This window comes from Fukomys damarensis, unplaced genomic scaffold, assembly GCF_012274545.1.
Source record: "Fukomys damarensis isolate Sample0158 unplaced genomic scaffold, DMR_v1.0_HiC HiC_scaffold_25, whole genome shotgun sequence".
NCBI classification, from domain to species: domain Eukaryota; kingdom Metazoa; phylum Chordata; class Mammalia; order Rodentia; family Bathyergidae; genus Fukomys; species Fukomys damarensis.
In genome coordinates, this window is record NW_022900937.1 from 2,493,166 (window position 1) to 2,501,023 (window position 7,858).

Sequence of the window (7,858 nt, forward strand, 5' to 3'; positions counted from 1 at the left end):
TTCAGATCCAGCCAATACATCTGGTGGGGGCTTTTGAGGTTGGGGGGCTTACGTCACTCTCAGTGGCCCTTTGGAACCCCCAGACAGGCACCATAGTGCCTACCAAACCCAGGAACCCGGGGCATGGTTTCCCACAGCCAAGTGATATCTTTCTGCATCATCTGCAAATACTCTGTTAAGATGGAAATGTTTATTCCGTTTGCAATCTGCTTAACATTCACTCAGGGTAAAATGGGAGGGGGTCCATGCTGCACACAAAATATTTTTATTAACTGCAAAAAAGTGGGAGGAGGGGTCTAAGGCTTAGCAAGTGTTTCTGTTTTGGTGCTGAAGTCCCAGAAGCATACAAGTGACTGCCAGCTGTGTGGCCTCCGGTACATGTCTCAGGACTGAAGCTTCAGACGTGATTAAAACAGGCAAGGAAAACATGCAAACCCTTGTATCACAGTCTCACTTACAAAGATCCAAGGCCAAGAAGTATGTGGTGTGATTAAAAAGTAAGATGAATGTTTAAATTTTAAAAACATCATAGTGGAAGACATTGCTTGAATCTCTCCCCTACCCCAAAGGCTCCGCTCGCTGAGAACACACATCCTGCCCTTCTTGTCACTCTCCTAGGTCCTCTTGGGAGTGTCCTGTCCTGGCTGCCTTGATGTCACAAATCAGTTCAAAATGTTGACCTTTCATAGTCATTATGACTTTGGGGAAGAGCCAGAAGTCACGTGGCGCCAGAAGCAGCGGAAGGCTAGGTGTCAGCTGGAATGCAGCTTTCCGTGGGACAGCACTCAGCGGTGTTCACGGTGTTTTTCGTCACACCTTGTAGAACTACACGAGAGGTCTTTCAGAACTGCTTCAGAAAGTGGCAAAGGTGATGGGTTGAGTGCAGTCAGGCGATTTCTGAGGGGGATTAATGCTGTGTGTCTCACTGTAATGGTGTTTAGAGATTTAAAAATCCACTATTATTTTGATTGGTGAATTGAGGCCATTAACATTGATGATATGGGTTGATATCCTTGTCATGTTATTTTCCTGTTACTGGCTTTTTAATTTTTTTCTCTTCTCCCTTTAATTTCTTGCCTTGCCTGCTGGGTTTGCTCATGGAGTCATCCACTGTTATTGCGATCATGCCTCATATCATGCAGCAGCCTTCCCAGGAAAGAAAGCAGGAATAAGATCAGAATGCTGGCACTCCAGTGATGGCACTCTTGGCTGTTTGAGTTTTGTTTTTGTTTGGATTGTTTATTTATTTAATTTTGGTACCAGGCTCAAATTCAGGCCCTTGCACTTGTGAAGCAGGTGGCGGAACCACTGAGCTAAATCCCAGCCCTGGATATTTTTTTAGAATGAGTAAAGTTAATGGGGTGTCCTAAACCCATAATCAGAACAGACGCAGCAAGTCTCTTGTCAGACAGTTGAAATAACTAGCAGGGTTCCTCTCAGGTCTACCAGGAGCTGATTACATTCCAGGCCTCAGAGATCTAGGGCAGGATTCTGTAATTTCCAGACACCTCTTCCTAAACCGGTCTGGGAGACAAGTGAGCAAGATTTCCACTGTGTGTGTTACCCTTCAGCCCCCACAAAAATGACAGCTCAAATTCACCTGTGTGTAACATGTCACTGAGAGGTACAGGCACAGCGAGTGATGCCCTGAGACAGGCAGTTGGGCCCCACTGTGATCTGAAGGGGCCATTGTCTACCATCATTCTGTCTTGCTATAGTTTGGATCTGAGTGTGCCCCAGAGGCCCGTGGTTCCCCGCCCATGGCACTGGTGGGAGGCCCTTAGGTCACTGGGGGTTGGTCCTTGAAGGGCCTGTGAGAGCCTGGCCTGTTCTTTATGTGTGTTTCTTCTTAGCCTTGGGGTGAATGTTTTTGCTTCACCGTGAGCTCCTGTGGCCTCAGCACACATCCAAAGCAACGGGGCCAACCAGCCATGGACTGGTCCTTCCAAGACTGAGTCCAAACGAACCTTTGTCTTTATGAGTTGGTCGTCTCGGGTATTTGTTACAGTAGCAGAAAGCTGACTAAGACACCTTTTATAGTTTTATGTCTTTTTATACCCTCTGGTTTTCCTTGTTTTTCACTGAATAGTTGAAGGAAGGCCCCTTTGGAATTTTGCCACATTTACCCATGCATTGCAGAGTATGTAGTTATATGAAAAGGATCACCTACGTGCACACCAGCTGAAGAGTCCCCTCACGCTGCACGCCCCTTCCCTCTCCCTGCTGGATTTGGAATCTGGTGTTTTCAGCTCCCCAGGGTGGAAACTGTGTGCTACACTCAGGGCTTCACACACAGCGTCCTTTTCCATTGACTACACTAACTCTTTCGTGCTAGAGGGGGACTCTTGTCCTGAGTGTTTCTCTCCTGTTTTATTTATGAAAACTCCAGTGAGTGTTTCTTAAAGCAGCCAGTATCTACGAAAAGAAAGAAAACAGTGTTCATGGTGCCTGTGCTGAGCATAACGAGAAAACACCAGAACCCTTTGCAAGTGAGCACTTCCTCTCCAAACTCGAAGTGGCTCTAATTTCAGCTGAGTTTAAAATAATAAAATTGAAAGAACATAAATAAAAGCTCAGAACTTCCAGACTGACTCAGGCGGCCCAGCCAGCTCAGGTAGCCTGACTTTCCCGGGTGCCGCCAGCCTGTGGGGGGAGTTTTGACCTGGGCGCGGGACTCGTGCTGCACTGCCTGAGATCTGGCCAGGTCTTTGCATCTGTTTCTGGACATGGCCAGGAGAGAGGCCAGGCTCTGCAGCTGCACCCCACTGGTCCCTGAGATCCCTGTCACAGGACCAGGTCCAGCTGCTCCCACTTCTCAGGCTCATGTCCCTCTGCTCTGCGGTGGGTGACACACCTGTCCCTGGGAGACGCTCTGTGAAAGGCTGGCCCAACTCCACTAGGGACCCTGACTCATATCCAGGGCGAGGGACAGAGTGGGGTCTGTCTTCTCTGCCTCGTATGAGACAAGGCTCTTCCAGGCAGATGGGCTTCTGTGGCCACCACAGCAGTGCCCAGGCTGCCCGGCCGTAGTTGAGACCAGCAGGGATTGAGTTCCTTTTCTGGAAGCCCTGCTGTCCTGCAGGCTCCCCTCACCCACCCTCATCATAGGTGCAGACATCTTTGAGAACCACAGCTCAGCCCAGGCACCCAGTAACCTAGGCCAAGAGGTGGGACTCCAGCTGCAGGCTGGAGTCAAGCTCTGCCTGGCCCCACCAAGCTCCAGCCCTTGCCTGGTGCAGCCAGCCCTGTCAGACGTGCAGAACCTGAAAGCAGACCCAGGGAGCTTTGTACAGCTCTAGCGAGGATCAGACAGGGTCCTCTGGAGAGGTGTTCAGAGGCACTGACAGTCCGACTCCGAGTGGTCACCATAACAGTTGCTGATCTGGAAGAAGCTGAAGGTGTGCTTTTGGCACGGAGTCGGCACGACCGTGGCTCCCATCTGAGGACACAAGATTGGGAACGAAAATGGAATTCTTGGTGGCGGCTCCACACTGGATGTGTTAGGATGTGGCCGTGTAGGTGAGAGTGGGAATGGTACTGTATGAAAAGAAACGGAGGGGTTTGATTATCTGCTGCACTCAGAAGGGAAAATCCACATGGGCTTCAGAGAGGCCGGCGTTCTGCTCCGTGAGCATGGGAGGCGAGGCCGATGGCTGACAGATACTGGATAAGAAGGCCTGGCTCTAAGGCAGACCCTGGCCCTGGGCATCACAGTCACAGACCTGGCAAGAGGGGAGCCGCTGCACCCGCACCTGCCCAGAACCCTCCTCCTCCGAAGGACAAGGCCTGGCACTGGAAGGCAACTGTGGCAGCCCCTCGGGGTTCAAGGAGGCACCATGCAGAGCTCCCTATGTGTTTTTCTCCAATGTGTTGGCACCTACTTTGATAATAACTGCTATCATTCTGTCATATCTTCCATATACATTAAAATTGTTTTGCTTTTTTTCTCTCTCTTTTGGTACTGGGGATCAAACATTGGACCTTGCACTTGTGGAGCAGGAAGTGGCACCACTGAGCTAAATCCCTGGCCCTAAAATTATTTTGCTTTTTGAAAATGTGCTCTTCATCAACTAAGGCGATCTGGGCACCCAGAAGTGTCATTTATGTAGATGGTGTAGATAAGCCCTTGATTCTTTGTTTAAGTTACCAACTTGCGGGATATTAATTTGATGCTCCAGCTGCCTCTGGCAGTGGGAGGCTTGAGGGTTCCTTTCTTTCAGTCTCCCCTTTTCTCGCTGCTTATGGCCATGGATTTCTCTGGACCCAGGACGGCCGCTGATGCAGTTACTGTTCTTTGCAGTCCGCCCGGCCCCTCTGGCGGGGCGAGGCCTCCACACAGCGGCCGTGTTGCTCTCTCGTGTCGTGGGGCTCCTTGTCCTCGGCGCCGCACCGCAGCCCCGCCTCCCCTTCCGCTTTGCAGGCTCAGACCCCGAACCGACCATTTCCCAAGAAATGGCTTCTTTCCTTCCTTCCTTTTCTTCTTCATGTCTTTTTTTATTTTTTTCCTTTTTGGTGTTTTGAGAGAGGGTCTTGCTATGAACTCTGGGCATTCATCCTGCACTCTCCCTATTCAGTTCCTGCATGACCATTTGATCCCCATTTAACAAGCACACGTTTAACTGTGCAGAGCATTAGGTACGTGTAAACCTTAAGGCATCTAATCATGTTCTTTGACTGTTACAGAAGCTACTCAAGGCTTCAAAGAAATTGTACACAGACCCCCACGAGTGTCCTCCAATAATAATGACAGGTATTTAATTAAATTTCAGTTAAGTAATTAAAAAGAAGTGTTCTGATCGTAATTTTGATATTTCATCCACATAAAAACGTGTATGGGTTAACCAGAGAGATAATGCCTTAGCCAGCACAAATATTTGTTTATTTACTCAGTCAAGAAATACGTGCCTGGAAATCAGAGGCACACATATTTTTAACCTGTAGCTGAGATTTTAAATGAATTTCTACAATAAGAAACTTCTGGGGATTGCAGATCACTCACAGTTGAGCTGCTCCACAGTCAGAGGTTTGAGGATGCACCAGGAGCCATACACAGCCGGAGAGTGAGGTGGAGCAGCCTGTCTCCCCAGACGTCGTCCCCGGTCTGTGGCCCTTTGCAGTTGACGGTCCCTCCTGCCTTACTCTGCTTTGTGCTGGGTCGTCAGGCTATGAATCCGCTTTCTTCTTTGTGGCTGCGGCTTGTTATTGTGGCCCCCGACCGGCCCCGCCACCTCCTTGCCCAGCGTCCTTTGTAGGAGAGTGAGCGGGGGCCAGAGGTGCTCTTCCCTAGGGCTCGGCGGCTGAAGAGCCCCAGAGGTTTCCAGGTGAGCACCTGTCGCCAGGCTGTTCCCTTGCACCGTTACTGTCCCAGGTTCATGGATCTCTCACTACTTCAGTGTGGAGCGCCTGCTGCGGAAGGGGCTCCGTCTCAGGAAGCCAGTGCTCTGGCCTCCCTGCGAGCCCTTCTCTCCCCCGTCCTGTGTGACCTGAGCCGGGGCCCGGCCCTATTCAGCCTCGCTGTCCTCATGATCTCTAAGGTCAACAGGACCCCTACTCTTCTCCCCGACTCTTCCCATGAATCGCATGGGCCAGAGGCAGCTGGACGTCAGGTCCCAGCTGCTTTCTTCGTTTGGCTCTTTGAGGCTGGTAGACTCAAAGGAAATTGAGTGGGGACTTCACGAAAGGTGAGCAAAGCAACAGTGAGTGAAGACCTACAGATCACCACCACCAACTTGACATTTCCAAGGTAGGTGGGCTGTGAAACATTTGATGGAATTCGTCAAAAAACAATCCAGTTCTTCATTGACTTTGCCGGGGTGCTGCCTGGCTTTGGAATACGTTGCATGAGGTGATCCCACCTTGCTCTTGGTTTTCCTGGAAGGTGTACAGAGAAGCAGCTCAGAGCATGTTCTCCGGAGTGGAACCAGAGATGCCTTCCTCTCCGGCTAACCTGCTGTGTGGCCATGGGCGACTTACTTGGCATCTCTTTGCCTCACTTTCTTTACCTGTTAAATAAGGTAAGAGCACTCTGCTCTTAAGTAGGTTTCCTCCACAGGCCTGCTGCCTTCTCCATGAACATTAGGAGCCACAATTCCTGACCCAAACTGAGAAAGTTCAGTTCCTCTCCCCCTACCTCCAGCCCCTTTGTCACCTACACCTAGAAGCCCGGGAGCCACTCCATCTGTCACTGCTGAGTGGCAGTGGGAGGGACAGTGACCTCCCCAAAGCATCTAAGAGAGAAGCCATAATGTCCGTGTATTTCTCAGATGCTCTCTTCCTCTGCGTACCTATCCAGCTGCACATCCACCGAGCCTGCGCTTGGCCACGATCGCTCTCCTGAGAGCTGTTCGAAGTCTCTGTCTCCTGGCAGAAGAAGCAATCTCCACTTCGCATTTCCTTCCCCTAAAAGGTCTCAACAACCATCTTGGTCTAAGAAATGTACATGAAAGCTGAAACATGTAAGCCCTTCCCCTTTGACAAGATACCTCAACTGCTGCCTCTTGACCACAGGCCTCTGTAGGATTTACTTCCAATGTTCATAACCAACGACTTGAACCAAGATCAACCATTTCCTGTCCCCGGGATACCTGCAAGGCTCATGATATTTACATCAGAAAAATGTAAAAATGAGTTCCCCTGAATGCAAAATTTCCCCAAATTCCTTCACATATGCTGAACATGGGGGGAAAAACTTTTACCTTCAAAAGGCACTTTTTTCCCTCTTTTCTAACTGAGGACCAGCCACAGAAGACTGCATCTATAAAAATATGCCCAAGACTTGCTTGCTTGTAAATTATAATTAGTCCAACAGATCACTCTGGAAGTTTCCCTGAAGCATTCAGAAAAACAATTCTAAGGTTCGTACATGAAATGATTGAGGACAAAGGATTTTTCTACACCAGCCTTTAGTTAATTCTGATTTGTGTGTTCAAGCATGTATTTCTGAACATTTAAAATAGTATATTGAATCTCAGCTTGCTGTAAGCAGGACACACTAGATTAATCTAGATTAATTCATCAGCTTGGAAATCCTTGCTTAGGTTATAGCTGACCAAAAAAAAAAAAAAAGAATTCTTACCTCAGAAGCCAACAGATGTTGCTCTTAAGCGAGCAGTGTTGGGTACCACCAGGCAGCCTTTAGCAGGGTGGCAAGAGAACAGTGCTACAAATAGGTCTTTATTAACAGCTTTTAATAAAGTCACTTGCATTCTCCTTTCCAATGAACAGGCTTCCTGCTTTCCACAGTTTAACATCAAGGAAAACAAGACCTTTTTTGGATTCAAAAACATCTCCGGTTTTACAAGCACCCCTGGAAAGAAACTTTCCTGTTGCGGGGCAGGCGCCCTGCCGGGTTCTGCTGGTCTCTCCAGGGACAGCTGCCACACCTGGGCTGAAAATGGCATCGCGGAGAGGGCTCAGCCTCTGCGAGGTGGGAGGGGCGGCCAGTGCTGACCACAAGTGCTTACTGACCAGGCCCAGCCCAAGTCCACCAGCTTCTGCTCTGGGTGATCCCCTGGGGCAGGCAGCAGTGTGCAGGGGAAACCCCCTGTTCAGTCGGCACACCAACCCCACCTCTGCCCTCCACGGTCCGCTCCTCTAGAAACCCAACTACAGCCAGTGCGGCCCCTGTCCGGAGCGGTGCCGAGGGGCCTGCAGGACGGCCAGGCACCTGCTGAAAGCCCCAGCCCTGGAAGACTGTGGGCTCTGGCGCCGGCACGCTGAGTGCAGAGGCCTTGCTGTGCCTGCAGTGAGCAGGGTGGACGGTGGGGACAGAGGAGCTGAAGGCCTGGGCACTGATGACCAGGGGGCAGCAACCGCGGATCAGGGCAGACAGCTTGAGGCCGAGCAGGAAGGCACCCTG